We start from the raw sequence: 24,255 nt of genomic DNA, 5'->3' as shown, positions 1-24,255 counted from the left end.
ATGCAGGTGTATGTCTGCCAGTCAATCAAGTTGCAGTTTACATCTAGTCTGTCGAGGCTCCTATAAAACATCCTTCACACACAAGTTCAGAAGGGCAGGTCTCTGCAGTCACGACAAAGTCAAGGGGAGCATGAAAGGTAACTGAAAACAGTTCATTCTAAGTTTTTTGAGTTACATTATTGAATAATGATCAGATCATGATGTTATTATGAAACTGACCCTTGACCTTTTTGACAGAAAAAAATATCACCATTTCATTCTTCATGTTTGTTGAAATTTATGATAAATTTTGTGAATTTACTCATGAATTCTTGAGCAAATGCTAAAAATGTGAGTAAAGTGGTCACATACTTCACCCTTTAACCTTTTACGATCAAATTCAGATTCAGAGCAGTTCATCCTGGACGATTGTGTTATTGAAAATGAGATCGAAGAAAATCTGCAAATGTAATGCTTATAGAAACTACAAAGAAAAAGCACAGAGGACAAAAACTGAGGAACTCAAAGAAGAATGACAAAGTCAAAATGAGGGGAAAGAATTAAAACAAGGAAAAAAGACACAAAGAAGAAAAGGGCGGGATATGAAGTCAGCGGTGTTGAGTGTTTTTAAAAAAACCTGTTACTTTACAGCAGGGCGATGTCGTCTGCGAAGTCCAAGTCGGTGAGATTATGCGCTTTATGTCAGGGGACACCGATGCCATCTTGGTCAATTGATTGTCACATGATGAAGTCAATTACCAACAGGAAAAGGAAAGGGGATAGCACGCATCCCTGTTGAACACCAGTATTGAGCTCGAAGAAATCCGTGCAGCCGCCATCCATACGGACGCAGCAGCGGGAGTTGGAGTAGAGACCACAAAAGACGTCTACAAAGTGCAGGGGGACTCCATAGTGACGTAGGATAGCCCACAGAGTTGGCCGGTGGATGCTGTCAAAAGCCTTCTTGAAGTCAATGAAATTAATAGAAATTTTCCTTTGGTATTCCAATGTTTGTTCAACGATCATGCGGAGGGTGAGGATTTGCTCAACGCATGACCGGCCACTCCAAAAGCCAACCTGCTCTTCTCGCAATCATTCGTCCACTGCGTGTTGTAGCTGATTCAAAAGAACGAGGCTAAGCACTTTTCCAGGTACCGACAGCAGCGTAATGCCCCGCCAATTGTTACAGTCTCACAAATCGCCTGTCTTTGGAAGTTTGATAATGATGCCTTTTGTCCAATCATCGGGTACACGCGATGTTAAACAACATGTGTTTAGGAGTCTTGTAAGGGCGGCTTCCAACTGGGCTTCAGCATTTCAGGGAGGGTCTCATCCAGGCCAGCTGCCTTTCCACTCCTGAGGAGTCGGATCGCTGTTTTTACTTCGGCAATGCTGATTTGTCTGATATCGACAGAGAGAAGGTCAATGGAGGGTGCCAGGTCTTCGGCCTCGAACAGGTGGAGTGGCTCGGGTTGGTTCAGAGTATTCGGCCCAGCGTTGGTCTTGCTCAGCTGTAGTAAGGAGGACTCATCCATTTTTGTCTTGAATTGGGACACCGCGGCCACCATGAGCCCCTGTTAGATCTCGTACAATGCGATATAAGGTTTGGGCATTGTTCCAATCGGCTGCTTCTTGGTCTTCCATGCCTTTAGTTTTCATCCACTTGTCATGCCGGCAGCTGTGTTTGACCTGTGCCAGCCATGGCCCTCTCACACTGCAGGAGTATGCGGATTGGAGGCCACCTGGTCCTGAAGCGACTTTGCCAAAAGACCCCGATCGATAAGGTCCCACCTTGTTGGCGACCAATCTTCGATTCTGTGGCACCGACAACAGCCTCCTTTAGCTCATCCCAGAGGGTAGCTGAATTTTTGTTGTTTCCTTCCTTTCCTTCCTTGGTGAGGAGCTGGAAGTGGTTTCTCAATTCGAGTTGAAATTCCGCTGCCATATTTGCTCTTCTGTTGGAGTATATACTTGAAGAACTGTGACTTTCACATGCCCAGCTTGGAAACGAGCCAAGATTAGGCGGTCTGAGATGGTCTTCCAGCCCAGCAACAACGTTGTTGCACATCACTAGAGAACAAAGCCCACAAAGCGCACATGGTCTCGGGGGATGGCCAGGGTAGAGCACCGTCTTTCCATTGCTTATCATCTTCTCACTTCATGTCCACCGCATTTCAGAGATGCCCAAGATGTCCATCTGGTTTGAGTCAAATTCATGTAGAAGCTGGCCCACTTTACCCGTACAGAGTCCGTACATTCCATATTCCATAATGAGTAGTTTCTTTTGGATCGAGAATTGATCGACACATTAGGCAATGGACGACCCGAGAGCTTTTCTCCACCGCTGTCATCAAGGGTTGCCGATCATCTTCGCCCTGGTTCAGTTGATACTGAGATTCGTTTGCTGATTCTGTAGCAGTCGGGGTTTTACAGGGTGGGGTTGCTAGCCCCACGCCCAACCCTCTTCCTTTCTCATCCAGGCTTGGGACTGGCAACTGCGGAGTTACAGAAGGACACAACAAAAAATATTAATTCAACAAATGTAAGATTCAGTGCACTTATTCTTATTCTTATTGCTTTATTAATAAAACAATTTTAAATTAAAAACTGATTTAATTGACATTGCGTTATGTATTTTGTACAAAAATTGTAATTTGTTTTTCACTGTAAACCAAGGCTATGTCCACACGTACCCGGGTATTTTTGAAAACGCAGATTTCTCTATGCGTTTGCACCTTTCATCCACATGTAAACTGCGTTTTCGGTCACTGAAAATGGAGATTTCTAAAAACGCCTGCCAGGGTGGATATTTTCGAAAACTCCATTTTTGCATTTACGTGTGGACAAGAAAAACGGAGAAAACGGAGAAAATGAAGCGTCAAAGATGTGCGCCTTTTTTTGACGTCACACTGCGCCACGTTATTGTTTCGGTGAAATGAATTTCTACAATACTGTTACTGTTAATTGTACTCTCTGCAGTTTTTAAATGCTTACATATACACACACAGTTACTGTCCCTCCACACATACGACTCGGTTCTGCTTTTATGCCCCATCTTTGTTTACTATTTCCCACCGAGGCTTCTAGACTTCTGATTGGCCAACATTTCTACACGGTTAGGAATATATCGCCACCTATTGCTTTGGCATGTTCCTAGCAGCATTTTCCTTCATTTCTGCGTTTACGTGCGGACGGGATTATTTTTTAAAACGAAAACGGAAAATCTCCGTTTTCAAAAATACCCGTGTATGTGTGGACGTAGCCCAATTTTTTCTTTTATTTTCCTCCTTCAATAAACCTCACACAGCTAACTTGTAATTAAAATGTGTATAAGTAGCTGTAAGTAATTTTTCCTTTATGTATCAACCCAAGTACTAATCACTCTGCAGCTTGAGCACTGACCCATCAGCAGTGTATGCTCAGACCCTGTGCACCAGCAAAGACTCTTCTTCTTTAAGCTCAGGAAATATATATATCACCTTTCAAGTCATGTGATTTCTATCCACGTCAAGTCATGTGTCCTAAAAGCCTTTTGTTTTTTTATTCTGAAGTCATCTTACTTCTGGCAGATTTACAGTGTTTTTGCTAGTGGCACAAAAGTAAGCTGATAAACCTCGCCACACCCCTGCACAGTTCTGCACCATCCAGATAGTCCCTTATAAGGACACAGAGCTTTAAAGCCAATGTTTCACTGCATTTAAGAAGGTGCCTTTGTTGCAAGGAAGTATTAGTGAGCTTATTTGGTGTTTTTACTTAAAGTTAGAAACTCAGCAGACTAAAAACAGAGCAATAGGTATCGTGTAGCCATTCCGTGTTGGCTCTTGTTAATGTCTTTTCTTTTCCACCAGATGACTCTGCCTCCTATTTTCTCAGTTGTTTGCTTAGTCCATTTTTGGTATCTTTTATTATCCCATGGCCTACTTTTTCATACATATCTCACTCCAAGGAATCTACACTAGCTTATATAAATAATATAACTCTTAACTACCTTTTATCCTTCAAATTCAAACACACAGAAACACACACACACACACACACACACACACACACACACACACACACACACATGTTTAAACATGTATTCAAAGGAGGGAAACACATACTGAGGCCCACTGCTGTGTGTGTTATATATTGTCACAAAGTCCCAAGGCCATGTTTTTGTTGCAGTTGTAAATGTAACTGAGTAAATTCAGGCGCTGCTGACGGGGGAGTCATGGCACTGGAGACCTCTGCAGAATGTAAAGCCTTCAGTTTTGCATGGTTACACTTACTGAGAAGATTATGTGTTACAGGGTGTGTGATATATCTGTATCTCTGTGTCTGTAAGATGAGCAGTGTGCATACATGTACATTATGCTGTGTAAATTACACAACTTTCACATTGTGGAAAAGGAAAGATATTGCAAGCATACCTCATAAGCGTTATTTTAGTATGTGCTTCACATTAATCTCTATGAACTTATGCTGGGCGACATTGCTGAAGGTGTCAAATTTGTCTAGCAAAATTAAAAATTTCTTTCAACATCCCCATTATCCACATAATTAATAAATAAAAATGCAAATTTAATGCAGGACATGCTGTAGTCTGATAAAATGATAATATAGCCCTTTTATGTTGCAGCAATTCTATGTTTACATACTTGCAACGCCTTCAGCTGCACATCCCTGACATGCAACATCTTGTAGTTATGCAAATACTTATCCTTCTAACAGTGATGTAAGATGGACATGATGCAAAAAATAACATAAAATTGTTGGACAGGAAGATGTCAGATCAAAAACTGCTTTGCGGCTCTGCTGGTTTGGGCATGTTGTCATGATTACAGATGAGATTACTGTAAATATGACTCATGATGTGACACTTAGATAACAGATTTACAGTATGAGTCTGACTTGTAACAGATAAGATCACGACACAACTGTAACGATTTCCACGGAAATTTATTGTCCTAGTGGCGGTATCTTGTGGTCGCCCCATTAGTCATGTGAACTGGGATGTCAAAATAGCCCTAAAGCCATTTATACTCATGTTAGAGGTAAATGGTTTAAAACCCCAAACAAGCACAGACGCCAACAAAGGGAGGCAATTAAAGGAGGAATGCAGATATTTCTGAGATAAAAATAGACATTGTGACAAAGGGAAAGACAAGACTGTATATCCATCCATCCTCCAGCAACCCAATTTTATTTTACAACCGGTTTCGGGTCACGGCAGCAGCAGCCTGAGCAGGGAAGTCCAGACTTCCCTCACCCTGGTTACCTGTTCCAGCTCATCTGGGGTACACCCAGTCGACTACATGTATAATATATTTTTATATACATTATATGTATTATATGTATTTCTTCTGGGCGTGGCCCTAATACTCCGTCGTAGTTGGAACAACATCTAAGGAGGCAGAGGAAAAAGCTGACTCACCCAAAAGCGTCTAGCTGTGCATCAGTACCAGTGCTTGTCTAAAGGTATGTGGCACTATTTGCCAAATGCAGAAGACTGATTGGTCAGATCTATTTATTTGCATGTGAGAAATAAAAAAAAAAATCTGTCTTAATTTAAAAAAATAAATAAATGCTACAAATTAATCCTGAAGAACTTTGATTTTGGTAAAAATGGCTGCATTAAGAATAGGTGAATCCAAAAAAATATAATTAAGACATAAATTATTTGCATGAAAGTTACATATCTGGTGTGTAAAGACTTTAGGATTAGAAAAAGAGTGGTTGTGAATGGATGAATGAATGAATGCATAAAGTACTTTGAGTGCTCAAGTACAACAGCCCTATGTAAGAACTATACCATTCATCTATTATCATGGAAATGGATGCACAATCTGCTTGGACACTTGTAACTCCAGCCTGACCATGGTGCCAGTGCCAGGTTAATACCTTAGGCCTCTATAATCGCCACACTGGTTGTGCTGCATGCAAACAGAAGTAACAGTCAAAGTCAAAACTTCTCTGTGTAACTTGGGAATCTCTGAGCTTCTGTATTGATATGTCATTAAAATGGCAATAAAAACCAATACACAGCTTGCACCGAGGTATAATGGGCCCATTACTCTCCATTTTCACAGTTTCAGCTTTAACTGGAGATTTATGCGTCAGCAGGAAATTTACATTGTACCTATGTTGGAACTGCAAACCCCTCTGAAACGCATTAACCTATGGCCTAACCTAATGTGCAGCTCCATAGAAAAGTAATTATACATTGAGGCTCACAGCTATTGCGATAGGCTTCTTCAGTACTGTCGATTCCTCCTGTGCTTTTCCTGCATTAAAATTGTTTATCTTAATTTTAAAGTTCTTTTAATGCACAAGCACATAATGCACAGGCCAACAATGGTGTTAGCCAGTTATGTTGTTAAATCTAAATCAGGTCTAGGAGTTACATGACATGGCTGATCTGTGGATAAACATGGGATGAATAGACTCACCTTTGACCTTTACCAGGAAGATTTACTAGGAAACTTTATGAGTTTCCTAGTAAAACTCATAAAGCAAGCATAGATATGGCCTATCAGAAAGTGTTAACACAAGTCACCATGTCATTCAGCTTTACAAAACACCAACAAGTTACTAACATTGTTATTTAGAGTGAAGTACTCAAATTTTGTCCACAATTTGAACATGACAACGTCCTGAAATAGTAGACTCAAAGAGACAGTGGAGGGAATAAAAGCAGTAATGGGAGGGAGCAGGAAAAAAAAGCAAGCAATATAGGGGAATGGGCGAGGGGTGTGTTATGTGGTCGTAAGAGAAGGCGACAGAGTGGAAAAGAGAGAGAGCGGAAGAGAAAGGTGTTGGTGCATTTTTAAATAGCCTACGTGGAACACCAAATCCCCTCACCAGCACAAATCAGCTGACTGACTGCCACTTGCCAAGAAGTAGGTGGGGGTGGGGGACCAGCGCTTATAACTCTCTCCACTGACACATTCAACATGCAGAGACGAGAGAGAGCTTTATCCCTGTTGGCCCCGAAGAACTCTATCCTGTTTAAACATAGATCAGATGGTGCACAGGGGCAAGACGACAGAGAATGGCATGGAAAGAAAGAAAGATCAAGAGAGGTCAGCTGTCCTTCTTTCTTCTTGCCATGCTGCCAGTATTCATATAATCAATTCTCTTGTCAGGCTTTGACAGTACATATCACTGCTTTATTCAGCTTTTGTCAGCGCTTTTACGCTTTATGGTTTGGTTTTCCAGAGGGGCTTTCTATACTCACAGAACCCTTTAGTGATTCAGACCTCATAAAGTTTGTAGTCTGTCAGTAAACACAGAGCCACAAAGTAAAGCTGTTTGGTTAATTTGTGAGTTTATGATAAATTTGTGGAAACCAGCCCAGGATTTTCCTCCTTCCAGATCAATAAGTTATAAGTGAAACACTGTTAAAAAAAATCAATTCTAATCTCTCTATAAAAAGAAATCAATTCTTTTTATAGTCAGTACTTGACCATGAGATGCAACTTAACTCTCACCCAACCAAACCCAACTAGAGCCACAGGAAGCCCTAATACTAACTGTGCCATTTCTAATTCACTGTCATGCAGATCATTGACAGCCAGGATAAAATGGGACCTGTGTGCGAGTGTGTGTCTTTGAAAGACTGAGAGAGAGGGAAGAGTTATTAATGACAGCCTAACCTATTTAAGTTTTTGTGAAGTTACATCATCTTAAGCCAATTTTACAGATATGAATATTGTTGGCTTTGTTAATCCCTTAAAGGTCATTCAAACATTTAGACAGAGCTCACTTTTATGTTAATATTCCTTTCAGCTTTATTTGAACAGTACAACAACATTAACAGAGCAATCCATAGTGCTCTTCATGAGACATAAAGACATTTAGGTAACTCCTCATGCCTTAAAGGCAATCCAACGCAGACTCTGTCCACATGGGAATTTGTGTAAAAGTATTTTTTTTAAATGTATTTTGGCCTTTGTCCACATGTAAAGACTGTTTTAAGTCACTGAAAACAGAGCGTTTGAAAAACTCCAGTGTTTGAATCACTTATGTAAACTGTTTCTGCATTTACGTGGGGACAATGAAAACAGAGATGTTTTGTGCACCTTTATTTTTTTTTCAGTTCAAAAAATATAGATTCAATTGCACTGCTCAAAACAATTCACGATGGGTGAAAAATGAACTCTGGAACAGAAAAAATAGACTTGCATGACTGACTTTTTATCCTGTCCTCAGCTCTCCTGTAGTGCAGCTGCTTTTCTGCCATCTCCCCCCAAAATATGCAGTTTATGATACGGGCAGAGGGCCATGCTTTATAAATGGTCGTGCTTTATAAATGGCACTGCCTAAACTTTCTCTCCTTCTATGTCACCCTCCTCCAATCTCCACACCACTCCATGACATTAGAGCATGGAGAGTAAATGAGCATGCCTGAAACACAGAGGCAAAGAGGTGTTTTAAAAAGGTGCATGCACTGAGTCACAATAAAATTATTTATCTATGTATTTTGAATCTATGCCTTTTGCTGGCAACCAAATTTCTCTCATTTCTTTACACTTTTATTCATGTTCCCTTTTAACTTGCCGTTATAAAGATGACCAATTAAAAACCATCAGTCTGTTCTTGGAAGCAGTTTTCAGAATTCAGATGTCATTGCTCAAAAGATATGATATGAGATGAGATAGCCTTTATTTGTCAGTTGCAGTTGCCCACAACCGAGATGACAGACCTTGCCGACCATACATACAATACACAAACATCACATTGAGTAGACACGTCAGGCTAGGTAACAAGGGAAAAAAACATCGAAATGTGTAACACAAAAGGATAATACAGGAATGCACAGATATCAACGCACCATAACACAATAAAACACAGACAAGCAACATGGGAGAGTATTCCAGTGTGTACAGCTGATCTGGGACCGATGCAATCTTGGATTGCACCTCCCGCTGATCCGGTGTCCACATTGGATGGGAGGTAAGCAAGGGAGGAGGCATTGGATTCAGGGGAGGGAGGGTGATAGTGAGGGCATATCACTATCAGTGTACATGTTCCATGCATGTGAATGTGTGTGTGTGTATCCCGTGTTCGGCTAAGAGAAAGTGTCACCACGCCCGGTTAAGCGAAGGTCAACAGTCTCCAGTGGACCCAGGTGGCCTTGAAGGAGGTACAAAGAGTTCTGACAACAATCCTGTTATCATGGGAAGAATTTGTTGTTCCGGTCAACTTCGACCTTGGCAGGCCTTCAGCTGGCGCCAGAGGGGCTGCACGAGTGAAGATGGTGAATGTTTGGGTTTAGTGCGAACAACTGCATCCAATTTTTACAGTTGGTCTAATGTCCATCACTGGTCACCAATTATCTCAATTCCCGTTGTTGTTCTCCAAGATGTTATCCATATTGCGTTCAAAACACAGTCTGAGTACTCACAGCCCTGCCAATCGTCTATCATGTCGGCATCAGCCTCATGGGATTTTGAACAGCTGTAGCCACTTCTTGTTCTTCGATAAGCCAGGTCCAAGCCAGCTCCAGTCAGCCCAAACTCTGTTATCGTGGTTCCAAATTGGTAGATGTCGTTCATTGTCCTCGATCGAGAGTGTCGCCAGACACACGACGCAACCGACCATCGAGTATCCGGCAGCAATCGTCTCCGCAGGACAATCGGGCTCTCCCAAGCCCAGCAGGGTTAAACTTTCCTCTGTTCTGTCATCAGCTCACCTCTTGCCCTTTCTCGACCATTTCTTTTCTCCTTCATTTCTTCCTCTTTGGTGTTCATTAAGGAATTTTTTTCCCACCCTTATCCTTTGAGATGTTTGTCACCTGATCAAGAAGAAAAAGACCAGATTAAGGTGTGTCACATGTTTGTGACTGTCACGGTTCTGGGTCAATTTTGACCCAGCTTTTTCTGTTTCTGCTTTGTTTTGCTAAATAGTTGAATTATTTGGGTTTTTGAGTTGTGCTTGTTTGATTTTGGTCTTTACTTTATTTGGTGTCCTGGCCTTTAATTTAGGTCACTGTCTTCTGTTTTATGTGCCATATTTGTTCTGTGTTTCTCTCTGTGTCGAGTTTGCGTTTTCATGATTTGTTTCTTATTTCCTGTTTTACTTTGAAAGTTCATGTCTCATGTCAGTGTGTTCAGTTTTACCTCTCCCCTGTCTCGTTAGCCTAATTTCTCCCAGCTGTGTCTCCCTCCTGTTGCCCATTCCCTAATTACTCCCCCGTGTATATAAGCCCTGTGTTTTCCTGTGCTCCCTGTCGTGTCGTACCTTCAACTAGCTGTGTGTTTGTTATGTCCAGTCCTCCAGCACCTCGGTTTAGAGTTTTGTTGTTGTGAGTTTTATTTTGTGAAGTGTTCTTCCAGCAATAAAGCTGCATTTTCAGTTTAATTCCCGTCTCTGAGAGTCCTGCATTTTTGGGTCCACCACTTCTGCTTGCCTTCCACACAGCCAACTATGACAGTGACAGGTTCCACAACAGATCTGTTGTCATTTCAAATGCTCAGCATAATGTTAAATTCAGAAGAAACATGGAAGACGGATGGTCTGAGTTTTGGCTACGACCCCTGCTTCTAGTTGGCCTGAACAAAGCAATACAAAATTATTCAGTTTGAACAAACTAAATCTTACCAGATATATAAAACGGGGAAAATCAGACAGTTCTTCTCCAAAGCCTTTGCACTGGCTTCTGGTTGGGTAGATATCAGTTTAAAATTCTCACTCTTACTTTTATGCCTTTACCAAGGGAGGCCTCCACCTATATCACCGAGCTTCTTCACCCTTATTCGCCAAACCGGATCCTTAGATCCACTGATCTAAGGATCTGACTATTCCAGAGACCCATTTGAAAACAAAGGGGGATCGCATTTTCCAAATCTGTGGAACAGTTTACTTCCCCCTCTACGCACCATTGACTCTGTGGCTTCTTTTAAAAAACATCTGAAAACTCATCTATTTAGACATTTGGGTAATGTTCTTGTGTAATATGTTGTTTTGTATGTTATGTCCTTTGTGATAGATTTGTCTTAAAAAAGTGCTATATCAATAAATTCAACTTACTTACTATAACATACTCAAACATATATCCCAATGCTATAAAACATTTTAAACCCAACTGCAGATCATTCTGAAAAAGAAAAGCGTTGCTTCTGGTTTCAGTTTTTTTTTGTGCCTGGTTGCTTTTTAGATCACAAGTTCTAGTTCCCGGAGCATTTGGTGGACAAATAGCTCCATTTCATCCATACTCAGGGCCTTTAACCAGTAGCAGACTTGTGCCTGGGAAATAGTTTTCATTAAAATTAATGCTTTTAAATGCTTTCCTCTGTGCAGTAAATAATGGGAAATTCTCTTCAGTCAATTTGTGGCATGACAGATGTGACAGATTTTGAATGATGGCCCAAATTAAATTCCACTTCAATTAAAGAGTTAAGCTGAAGTGGCCATACCAGTGGGTTTAAACTTGTTAACAAATGCTGCAAATGACAGTCCAGACATTCTCTTACTGAAAGACATTCAAAAGCATGCAGACATGCACCACACTAACGAGAGGAATGCTTGCACTCGCATCCAAACACATACAGACTTTGAAACCAAGCAGGCGTCCTTCATCCGTAACCGAGTGGAGTGGTGTGCTAACAGCTGCAGCGTCCTGTGGCCCTGCAGCGAAACATAATAAAATGCAACTTTGATTACATTCCTTTGTGACCGATCACATCCCACTTTTCATTCTCTTTGCTGAGTGTTTTATGCACAACCCCTCAGTATTCACGACACCGGGCAGCAATCTAGTCCCTGTGGCAGTGACTCAGTCATGATGCATCCTTTTGATGTCCTGAGCTTGGGACCTCCCAACATTTTATGTCCCACCTGCCACTTAGGTTAGAGGTGGGCCTGGAGTGAATACATGCACAGCTAACATGTGTTTGATGATCAGTTCATTACTGTATACTGAAAGGAGTTAACCCTTTCAGAGCTTAAGGCTCAGAACAGAATTAATTATATTTCATGTATATAATACATTTTTGTTTTGTTCTTATTTTTTGAAGCTGTTCCATAACAAAAAAAAAAATTTCTGTATACAACCAGAAATATTTTAATACGTAGGCGAGTCTGCATTATTCACACAAAGTATAATTTGTTTAAACAGAAGTTTCTGCTCAATGTGACCATGATACTTTATAGTATCTGTGCATTTAAGTCTGTGTCTTTTGGACTAATTTGGCAATCAGTGACATCAGGGGCTTATGTGTGTATAGTGTTTACAGAGACTAATGGAGGAACAGGCACTAAGTTTGAAAGACAGCCTTGTTGAATTTTCTTTATGGCTTTGGAGTAGGTTTGGATACAGTTAGCTTACCAGGACACTATGGTGGAAAGAGCAAGTAATGTAGTTTCTGTGGAACATCTTTTCAAGATAACAGCAGTATTTGAAAAAGACTAGATTGCTTTCTTGTCATTATGCTAGCTTGTGATTTTTAAATCTTGCTTGCCGATCTCATCATCAACAAAGTTCTGCAGATATCAAAGATGCAATGGGAAGCTAGATGGGAAGAAACATTACTGAGATTAAGGATTTCTTTTTCAAGATTACCCTGGGCCCAGTGAGGCAGCAAACCCACAGTGAGAAAAGTCATTTACAGAAGGAACTTGCACAGGTTTGAAACCAGGAGGTAAGAGTGCCAGCATGTTGTGCATTGGGCCACTCTTGTGCTCAAAATGTCCTGAGGAAAGACCATCAGACCCCCAACTTCCGCTGACATGTCCTTTTTGTGTTTTTATTGCATTGATAAATTCAGGTTCTCATTACCAGCAGTGTTCCTGCACATTGAGACAACAGATTAGGGAAACCTGCAGTCAGCTGAGACTGAAGAAGTCACTTAGATGAGTGACAAAACATTTCTCCCACTGAAAACCCTACGTCCAGATGAACAGAATCAAACTTTGGGGATCCTTTGCGTGTTCTTTGTGGGTGTCCAGTTACATTCAGCCATCTTCACTAGTAAAAGATTTCAATAAACATTTTTAAGTTTAAGTAATTCCTACAATTTAAAAAAAGGAAATGGATAAATAAATACAAACAACAACAACTAAATGAAGTCTTCCTGTTGGTCACAGTTTGCCTGATGCAAGAGCTCTGGGGAGTTGCATCATTTTGCAACCATGATTCAACTGTCGTGTCACTGTGAGATGCACGTCCAAGTATTCAGTGTTTTGTTTTAATATGTTTTACTTGTTTTTTTTTACTTTTTTCCATTTTTCCTTGTATTCCTTACTGTATGCGAGGTATCAGTGTACGTCAGTACATGTAATGCTTGTGTTTATTTTTTTTTATTTCATTTTGCCAGTCTTTCCTCCTTTGTTCTCTCCTCTCCTTTTTTCCAAGGAGAGGAGAATTGCACAGGCTTCTATATCATCTGTGTTGACTTGCTTTCTGTGGATTTCAGTCAACCGGCCTAATAATTTCAATCAAGTAGTTTCTTTTTTACCCTTTGACTGCACAGTTCAGGAGGAAGGGCTTGTGTCCAGCTATGGGTTAAGTCATTGGTTGTGACAGACTATGCGCCTTAGCTGTGATTGGCTGCTGAAACCTCCTGATCTGTCTCCACCAGTCCTCGCTAGTCAGGTGACCTGCTGGAAAATCAATGTTATCAATCTGTCCTCTCAATGTGCAGGAACACTGCTGGTAATGAGAACCTGAAATTTATCAGTGCAATAAAAGATCCTTCTTTCTCTCCTTTAGGAAAAATAAATAACTTCACCTCCTTGTTTTGGTGTAGATTTATTAGGATGCTCTTTGTAAATGGACTGGGTTATGAGCTATGACTGTTGCGGTTTCTTTTTCATTCATGGCCTCACAAATAAAGAAATTTTGTGATCACGAAGAGGCAAACACAACTGAGGCACAAACTGCAGATTTAAGACGTCACTGGTTTCAATGGCACTCATAAATGTTACTGTGTGACATTGTATCTTGTCTCCCTTGTCCTTTTTGTCAGTGTAAGGAGGAGGACTCCCTTACTATATTTATTTATATTATATTATCTGTATAGCACTTTAGAGCACACCTTTCACTTTATTAAAAGCACCTTATCAAGCACTTTATTTAGCATTGCACTTTAAGCATGGATTTGCACACAAGAAGTTTAAATATTTATGGACTATTTATTGGGAATTTTAAAATCAGTTGGTAGCCTTATTTCAGATCCTGCACAGCTGCTCCTCGTCAAGGAATGTGGTGGTTGTCTGTCAGGAGAGAAGAATGGTGATTGAGATTGTGATTAAGGCTGACCAGTAAGGAAAACTAATGCAAATGTGTGTGTGAAATCTAGGAATAAAAGTGGTGCAAATATGTGTAAGATAATGATTACTCACCTTTCTTGCCTGTGTCCTCTTCAAGGTGTTTGGGCAAATGTTTACCTGGGGGTCCAGACACCATTTAAGGGTTCCGGGAAAGACCATTGGTAAAGAGAGTGTGGTGAATCTTTTTGTGCTTGGGTTTCTGGGTTTTTATAATATTGGGTTTGGTGTAACATTGAAGTGTGAAATATTTATTAATATGTAAATGTGAAAATGTATTTATGTATTTATTTATTCTAATTAATATATTGTATACTGTGGTAAGAATTTACCTGAGAATAATAATAATGGATTGGATTTATATAGCGCTTTTCAAGGCACCCAAAGCGCTTTACAATACCACTATTCATTCACTCTCACATTCATACACTGGTGGAGGCAAGCTACAGTTGTAGCCACAGCTGCCCTGGGGCAGACTGACAGAAGCGAGGCTGCCATATCGCGCCATCGGCCCCTCTGGCCAACACCAGTAGGCAAGTAGGGTAAAGTGTCTTGCCCAGGGACACAACGACCAGGACAGAGAGCCCAGGGATCAAACCGGCGACCTTCCGGTTACAGATGCGATTCCCAACCCCCTGAGCCACGGTCGCCATGAGAGTGGAATAATGGTTAAGTCTGTGACAGCTGAACATATTTAAGGCTGCCAGTCCTCATTAGAGGATGAATTTTTGTGCTGTGAAGAATCTCGACAAGTTAATTGTTGTAAGGAGAGCTGTATAGCAAATAAATACTTTGTTCCACTACATTTGCCTTGGTCTGTCTCACTGTGTTTCCAGCCACTAAGGGCCGCCCTGTTACAGTCAGTATTATGCCAAATAAAGCAAGCCGCTGAAGGGAAGAGGTTGGTAAAGGAAAAAGTGTGATAGTCAGAGAGATAAAGAAAGTAGACAGGAGTACTAAAAAGGCCTACTGTAAGTGGAATGTGAGACTGGACACTATGGAAAGAGAAAAAAAAGACTTGTATTGATTGGCTAGACAGAGAAACTGAGCTGGAAAGGATGTGCAGCAGGTTAGGTTGAGGACAGAGACGTAAATTAACTAACAAATGAAGAGAGTACACACTCAAGAAGGTGGAAGGAGTACTTTGAGGAGCTTGTGAAAAATGAGAAAGATGGAGGAAAATGAATCAGGAAATGCAGAGAATTAGTACAAAAGATGTGAGGGCAGCTATGAAGAGGATGAAAACTGGAAAGGCAGTTGGTCCATTTGACATACCTGTCATACCTTCTCTGAGAGAAGACAGTGGACCTTTTTGCCCCATCCATTTTCTGCCTAAGCTTTTTTTTGTGTGGGACAGTCAATCAGAACATTTGAATCAAGAGAGTGGGGGAAAAAAGTTTGTTTTGGATGATAAATGATCCAAGGGGCAGCACCAAGGCCTGTCTCAATGATTAGTAGTAATAAGAATGCAAAGTTGATCTAGTCCAAAGATTTGATTGAAGAGCTGTAAATGTGCAGATTCAATCCCCTACAAAGTGATTTTTTATTCTTTATATGCTGTTGTACAAACACGCACACACAAAAATAAGTAAATCAGGAAAATCAGATCTATCAACAACAACATCATCATGCAGTAGTAAGAGCCAACAAGAACAGTGTCAGAGACACTGCAAAGCGATTGAGATGTGACTGCGTTTGGCTGGACACCATGAAAAAGCCAAAAAGAAAAACAGTGTGTGCAATCGCTTAAAGATGTCACTTCATGGTTTCATGGAAACTTTTTTCACTGTGGTTGGCTGAACAATATTAGTAACAGAAATCGAAGTAAACAGTCAGCCGATATCACAGTATGGGAACATGGTGCCATAATATATATTTCAGAAATTTGTCAGACAGTTTTAGTTTGCAATTGTTACCAATGACATACTGGCTCTTAGAGAAGGTTATACATAATAGTCAACAATCTTCACCTGACATCTAACATTTGTGGGGCAGGGTGTTTCCGATACCATCTGACTGTCCAACAAGCAGGTCAGACAGACCGCAAACCTAGCCTAAGTGACGGTTAGCAGAGTTCCCAGTTTTGAACAAGGAGCTAAAGTCTGGAAAGTAATTAGGCACTTAAATACAGCCTATAAACAAATGTGGCAATAGAGTGTCAATCCGAAATTATTTCTCTGCTGATTGGTCCTGTTGCTCAACACTCAACACAGTTCTTCAAAGTCTTCCTGCAAACACTTCCCATTTGCACATGTGTGATGTTGGCGTTGTAGCTCTGCCTGCCTCTCGGTGTGAACGCTGCGGCTCCGGACACCATGTAGTTATGTGGCCGAAAGCGGCACTTTCAACTTAATGAGACCATGTACTGCCTGATTCATTTACTCTAAAATACATGTTGTGGAGACGAGAACAGTGTGTCATTAGAAATCACTTGACGGGCACCCAAAACAGAAACTGTTTCTTCTTTCTTTCTTTTTTCTTTCCATCCACACAGAGAGGGAAATGGAGACAGACGGAAGTCAAGAGGCAGGCAGAAGAGAAAAATAAGAAGGAGGAGGAGCAGGGAGAGGAGGGTGAGGGGTGTCAAAAAGTGTGAACTCCTGTTTCTTTGTGACCTGTTAAAATCACTCTGTGAGCATTCAGGGTCAGTGAGGACGAAGGAGGGAGGGGGATCCGTCCTTTCTCTGTTCAGCGGGGAACAGCTCATGCCTCACTGCCTCACTTTGGACCCAATCTATATGCTCTTTCTTCTCCCCTTGTATCTGATTCTGAAAGTGTGTCAAAGCCAATCATTATGTTTGTTGCGGATATCGTTGACCTCTGTGTGTGTTCATGCACGTATCTGTGTGTACTTGGAAGGGAAACCTGCAGGCGTTTTTTTCTCATGCGCTGACTGTTCAGCATTGTACCAAAACCACACAGCAGAGGCTCTCTCTGGGAAACACAGCATTTCTGTCAAATCTGTTTTGAGATGCATGCAGCTCCAGAGGTCTAATTATGCTCGGTTTGAAAGTACAGACACCCCGATGTCAAAGACAGACTCTATAAATCACACACAGTCATTAGTGGGAAAATATACTTTTTTTCTCTATTCTTTTGAGGGCTTGGCAATACAACATAAGCCATGACAAATAAAAGCAATAAACTATTTATTGTTGAAGGCTTAGAAATGGTTGCATTACTCCACACAGACAGGAATGGCATTTACGCAAACGAATTGGCTGTAAACGCTTTTTATTTGAAACCCGGGATATAACTAGAAACTTGTGGCTTTCCATGAAAGGATATGTATATATGCATGTCTGTGTGTAAGCATGTGTGTGCGTGTAAGGCTGACAATCCCGTGTGCATGTGTGACAGTGTGTTTTCCTTCTCACTCACTTTCTCTTCTACAATATGTCAAGTAGCTTCCAAATATTTTGTGTCAGAAATAAAGTTTGCATGAGGAATTTCACAGAAGGCCGTGGCAAAAGTACATTAGACTATATGGTCAGGAAATATGAATCTGAATGTGTACAAGTTAGGTGAACAGAAACACTCCCGAGTCTTTCTTTTCCCTACTTGTGGGCCTCCAAGTGTGAAGCCTCCTACAGGAACCAAAAGAGAGAAAAAAAAGAAAAACAAAAAAAAAGAAAACATCATTTTACCAGCCACAATCATGTGAGTTTGTGTGTATATATGTGACATGACAAAATGAGGTCCTGGAGACCATGGCAGAAACACAGGTTGTTTTGGGTACTTTGCCTGGTGTAAGTTTCTGTGGGTACACCTTACATACAGGTGAGTAATTCAGGTCAGAATAAAGGAAAAAGATATGGCCTGACCCACTAATACTAGAGCAAGTATTCAGATAATAATGTGACATCAGGGAAAAAGAGTTAGAATAAGAAATCATTTATTCGTACAACATCATCTAGCAAAACTGTTGCTAGATCCCACCAATAATGGACAGTTCATGATTTTCATGGTTCTATATGGACACCCTGCACATACTGCACATGTGCAGTCACACTTCACATGCAACCTCTTGGTTGAAAATAACCAAGCTAATATCCTGTGGGACTTCCAGATACAGATGGAGAAACTAATGATGGCTAATCAACCAGACATACTAGTGATGGATAAGCAGAGGAAGATGGCCGTATCGATAGACGTAACTTTACCAAATGATAGCAACATCAAGAAGAATCAACACAAGATTGTGGGCTGATAGAGGAGCTAGAGAAGATGTGAAAGGATGGAGGTAACAGTGGTCCCTGTGGTAATCGGAACACTTGGGGCAGTGACTTCAAAACTTTGTGTCTCAAGCAGATTCCAGGAACGACATCTGAAATCTGTGTGTGTCACAAGATCAGGTACTGTCAGAACCCAAGAAGGCAGTTTGGCCATGCATGCTCAGTTAAGTGGACTGTATTATATAGTGAGGGGTCATGAATAAGCATGTTCAACTTGGGAGAGATCACAGGTCTTCTGCCAGAAAAGAGTATAAATTAGAGTGGAATCCAACAGGAAGATGTTGAAAATGTATGTTTTAGTGATCTCTACTTGGATCTAGCGTGGGTGGTGAGCTGAGTTGGCAGGTGAATTTCTAGAGTGGGTAGGGAATGAGCTGTAAGTCAGTTGGCGTGCAGGCAAGTGTTCCTTTGATTGATGAGGAGGTGCAAAAAGGGACCAGATTTGTTGGAGCCATCACCAAAAAATGCAGGCCAGTGGGTTCCAGACATACACGGTCCAGATGAGATTTTCAAGTTAGTTACTGGTGGAAGGATTTACAGACAAGGTAGCTGTGGCAGGGTGTGGACTATAGTGATGCTGCAGGGAGACTGTCACACCGGAGCTGCATCAGCTCATCACGCCTCCCCTGCATTAAAGTCTTTGCTGGGTCCTGACTGTGTTGTTGTTGTTGGTCTGTATGTTCGGAGGATAGTCAAGTGAGGAACCATGGCACCACCTGTGCGTGATATACTCTGCCTAATGACTGCAATGCAACCAGGTGTGGGAGAAATGACTTGCACTGAGATGGTCCACCTCTGGGCGGAAACCATCAACAAAGCCAGCACAGCAATTTCACCTGAGAATAATGAACAGAGGGCAGGAAGGATGGGAGAAAAAGAAAAATAACAAAAAAGACTTCTGCATTTATCAGTTATTAGGCTCACATCTGCTTCCACATTTTAATTCTTGGACTGCGTGAGAGTAGCTTTTCACAGTTCAAAATAATCTTCATTTTCAACTATTTCTTGGCGAAGCTTCATCCAACTTTATCCATTTGGGGGTGGCTGTAGCTCAGGAGGTGGAGCAGGTTTTCTGCTATTTGGAAGGTTGGTGGTTTGATCCCTGACTGCCCCAGTCTGTGTGACAAATATCCCTGAGCAAGCAACTGAACCCCAAGTTGCTCTCCAATGCGTCCATTAAAGTGTGAATCTTAGATAGAATGCACTTTCATAGAAAAAACATTGTATGAATGGGTAAATGAAGCTTTGAGTAGTCTGATAGAATAGAAAAGCAATATATAAGAACCAGTCCATTTACCATAGTCTGAAACAAGCCATTTTGAGTCAAAGCTGTGTGAGCAGAGCATTCTCATTCCCAACGCAAAAATACGGACAACTTGTCACGCCCCTAGGCGTCTCATAGTGAAGCAAAAGGTAACCTTCCACATATATATAAACCAGCTTGCGGCGGTAAGACACGCTTAGAGAAGAGGCTCCAGCTGCTCATTTGAACACAAAAATAAAAAAGTCTCATTGATAAGTCAACAATAAAATAGCTTGATGTAGTGGCCATCACATAGTGTTTTCCCTAGTGACTCAGGATCTGAAAATGAACAGATTTAATGTACATAATGCTTTATTAGGTTTATTATTTTTACTTGGCACGAAAAACACATCAATTCATTTCAACCCGCTCTCATTCCCAAAGGGTAAAGACGACTTATCACAATCGTCTGTATTTTACACATTGGGATGAGAATGTGTTGGTGTGAGACAACGGTATAAAGCTCCTACCACTTATGTCATAAAGAGCCATGGAAACCAACTGACTGGAGGAGTTTGAAGTTTGCGTTGATAGACATGCGGACCTCATTATTTGAAACATTTTGTGGTGACAGACGTTTTTGTTGCGTTTGGTGATGGTTTGTGCTGCTATCATTTTAAAGATATTAAGAAAAGTTTCTAGAGGTCATCAGAGGTCAACCAGCCCCCCCACCCCTACCCCACCACACACACACACACACACACACACACACACACACACACACACACACACACACACACACACTTATCAAATCAAACAAATATTATGTCAGTCAGTTTTACTTTCATTTCTGAAGACATTTAAAAAGGCCTGCCACTTGGTGAGTATCGGTCGGACCTGAATCAGAGGTTCTGTTGATGAGTTTGGTCATCAAAGGTTAATGGTTGGTTGACCTTGGATGACCTACAAGCATGGCACACCTAGAAACTTTTATCAATATCTTTTAAATGATAGTGGCACAAACAACAATTTTTGCAGCACAAACCAGCACAAATGTTTGTGGGGGGGTCAACTTCACTCTGATGTGAGAGGGGATGGGGTGGAGCAGAGCAGTAGCACCAGTGATGACAGCAAGTAGATGAGAACTCGTCAGTCTGCAACCAAAGTTTTCTAACAAGTGGTAACTTGTGTAAAACCACAGTAGGACAGAGGCTGGCAGACCCCAAGCGTATCGAAGACCGATGGCAAGGAAGCTTATTCTGGTTAAAGCACTAGCAGCCCTGCTGCTCGGTTACAGCTGAACAAACACAAGAGGGCACGATTGAAATCTCCTTTCATTTAGCAGGCATAGGTGGAGTAACACATTAGAAGCAGTGAAAAACTTCCTTGGTGGAGAACAGTGAACTAGATTAGTTTGAGATATTTTCCTTGATAACATCAAACTGATTTTCTGACTGATGAGTTTGTGTAAAGCTATGTCATGAAATGTTGAATTCTGCCTTCTTAAAGCTAAAGAATCCTTCAAAAAAAGAAATTCTGCATCTGCATGTACTTAAAACGTTAATCACCCTATTAGTTTGCACTGATTAAAAAAAAGAAAGAAAGGTAATCCTGCTAACACAGACAAACACACAAGCCAAACCAGTCACACAACATCCTAGGCAGAGGCAATAAAATGAAAAAAAAAAAAAGAGTTGTAAAAGTAAAAAGAACTAAAAGTAAATCATCTGTCAGCACTGGAGGATTATCACAGACTGACATTATGCAACTTACTTTTTACTTCTAACAGGTTCTTGCCATGTTTGGAACATCTGTGAAATTATCCATTAACATGATTTAGATTTTGTTAAAAGTGACTTATCCTGACAAGGTTTGTACAAACACTCCAGCATTCTGCAGCTGCACAATGCAGAGCAGGTGGCATGGAAACACAAGTTATAGGAGGCTGGAGACAGTGATTTTAGTTTCACTCCTGGCATCTTTATTATTGCTCTCCCCCACACTCCCCAAAAATCAGATAATACTATGCACGCTTTAAGCCTTTCCTAGCATCTTCGCCTGTCATCTCTCCCACGCAGCCTTCCCAGCACTGTGAGAGGACAGGATATGACCGCGCATGAGTTACACAAGATTAATCTGCCACTTGATGGGAAATGTGTTCTCGAGGTCTCGCATGGGAGTTAGGATTTAAAAGCCGGAGTGAGATTACATTTCTGTTCTTCTCTTTTTCCATTGCTGACAAAAGGAGCCCACTTTATTTACTTTACCAACCTTTTACTGCCACTCCTCCCCACCACCACCACTGTCTCAACCAGCATCTCTGCTAAGCCATGAGCTGGGGAACCATTTACACCCCCCCTCACCACCACCACCACCACCCCATGGTCACTCTTTTTGTTCCTTTAAACAATCTTCACAACTCAACTTGACACATGAATAAGGTAGTTTTTTATTTTATTTATTTTATTTTTTACAAAACACACACTGTGTGGAACTTTTCCTTCAAGGGTTTACTTAGTCAAGATTAAATGAAAAGAAGGAGTAGTGAAGCAGCGTGGAGCCTACAAGACTTATTTTCTTCAACAGCCTCACATTAAAAATTGATCTGATGTGCAAGGTTGCAGATTGTCCTGTTTCTGGCATGTGACACACACTTTTACTTTTAACCTCACAGAGTAAAGACCAGCCTCAAAGCCAGTCCTCTTGAAAGAAAGCACATTATTTCCTTGTTTTTTTAATAAAAGACATGTGAGGTCATCAGACTTGTTCCACATTTCAGCACTACTCCAACACTCGTCCATAAATGCCAGAAAAAATGCATTTGACATGTTTGATTTGCCCAGAGGCATGACTGACTGTAAGCGGTTATTAATCAGATTCACCAGTGAAGCCCAATCCTGGTTTGTCAAAAGTGTCCAAAGATGCTGAAGTTGCATTTTTTGCTTTCAGCCATTCAGGTTTATTAAGAGCCTTCAGAGGATCCACAGACATGCCTCCAAAGCTGGAGAGTAGCACAAATTTACAAACATGGCCCAAAAGCAGTACTCCATTAATATTCCATGACTACCAGTGGTCAGTCAAGACCTAATAGTGAAACACAAGCTACAAAAGCTGACACTCAGAGGCACAGTTTTCACTGTTAAATCAGGTTTTACAGAGCAAATTTTTCAGGATCACAAGTTCTAAGCTGCACTGCAGAGGTAATATTTATTTATATAGCCACAAATCACAACAGTCGTCACCTCCAGGGACTTTATTTTGTAAGTTAAAGTCCCTACAATAACACAAAGAAAACCCCAACAATCAGACAACCCCCTTTGAGCAAGTACTTGGCAATAACGGGAAGAAAAAACTCTCTTTTGACAGGAAGAAATATCCCGCAGTGCTAGGCTCAGGAAGGGGCAGTCGTCTGCTGTGACCAGCTTGCAGTGAGGGAAGAAAGAAAAATTAAAGCTTAGATAGAAATACTGCAAAGTCATTCAGTGTTACATAGCATGAATTCCCTGATTTTATGCATTTTATAGCTTAACTGTGGAAGTAGCAGTCTGCTGTCCACTCACATGTTTCTTAATTATTTGACATTTTTTTCTAGAGGCAGCGGCCATTGAGAAAGCCCTGGAGATCTATGCTCTCACGTGGATATTACCGTATTTTTCAGACCATAAGGCACACCGGATTATAAGCCGCATTAGGCAAAACAAAACAGTCAGATAAGTCAAATTTTACTCATCTCATTCTTCTTGCTTCCTCCACTTTCGTACCATTGATTCATTAATGTTGAATTCTCTTGCAGCTGCTCTATTCCCATGTTGTTGCAGTATATTAATGACTAACCTCATATTGTGGATGGATTATCTCAGTTGTTCTCTCGACTGAAGTTTGGTCCATTTACAGCATCCTGCCATGCAATTGCCTTTGTCCCTAACCATCAGGAACCCTCACGTTAACTGTTATCCAGTGGAAAAAAGTTAGCGTTCATCCTCCAGCTTAACTTTGTTTATATTATGCTAACATAGCTGTGTCGCTAGCGATCACATAGCACATCATTATATACCAGCTAGTCCAACTTCAGTAACCCTACAAACATGCTGCTGTTTAGTTTTCTGTCTTCATTTATGTTGGAAGTGAGTGTTAATTTTTTCAGAAATCTCTCAGTCAGAATATGCTATATCATGTTTAGTTGGAAACTAGCGAGCTAACTTCCTGCTAACTTCTAACTCCGTTAAATGTAATAAATTCTGTTTTCATGGGTGCCTGGATGTTAAACTTAATTGTTTCACCTTGTAAAGCAGTAACGCTGATCATTTTATTAAAGATGAAAGAATTTAGACAGTTTTTAATTCTCAGCGATGCCGCAGTGTTCGTTTGACTTTGGGACCTGAGGCGGATGGAGTTTTGGTCCCAGATTACTCCGCGAGGCTCCTGACTACGGTAGCTGTAATGCTCCGAAAATCCATCAAGCAGTGCGGATTATAAGGTGCATTGACAACTTTTGAGAAAATTAAAGGTTTTTAAGTGTGCCTTATAGTGCGGAAAATACTGTAATCA

General features: G+C 41.0%; 1 long non-coding RNA gene across 1 annotated transcript in view; it reads right to left on the bottom strand.

Annotated features, from left to right (window-relative positions):
* Positions 1-8,722: 8,722 nt before the first annotated feature.
* LOC146689090 (uncharacterized) overlaps positions 8,723-24,255 on the bottom strand; it is a 38,811-nt gene continuing 23,278 nt past the window's right edge. Inside the window, exon 3 of the long non-coding RNA XR_014915980.1 lies at positions 8,723-9,757. This is a non-coding gene — a long non-coding RNA (uncharacterized LOC146689090). The remainder of the gene's footprint in view (positions 9,758-24,255) is intronic.

Source organism: Copadichromis virginalis, linkage group LG17 (assembly GCF_057382275.1).
Source record: "Copadichromis virginalis isolate Kocher_CV1m ecotype Utaka linkage group LG17, C_Virginalis_male_GT1.1, whole genome shotgun sequence".
Lineage (NCBI taxonomy): Eukaryota > Metazoa > Chordata > Actinopteri > Cichliformes > Cichlidae > Copadichromis > Copadichromis virginalis.
Note: the sequence above shows the minus strand (reverse complement) of the source record. Positions and strands in the feature narration are given on the sequence as shown.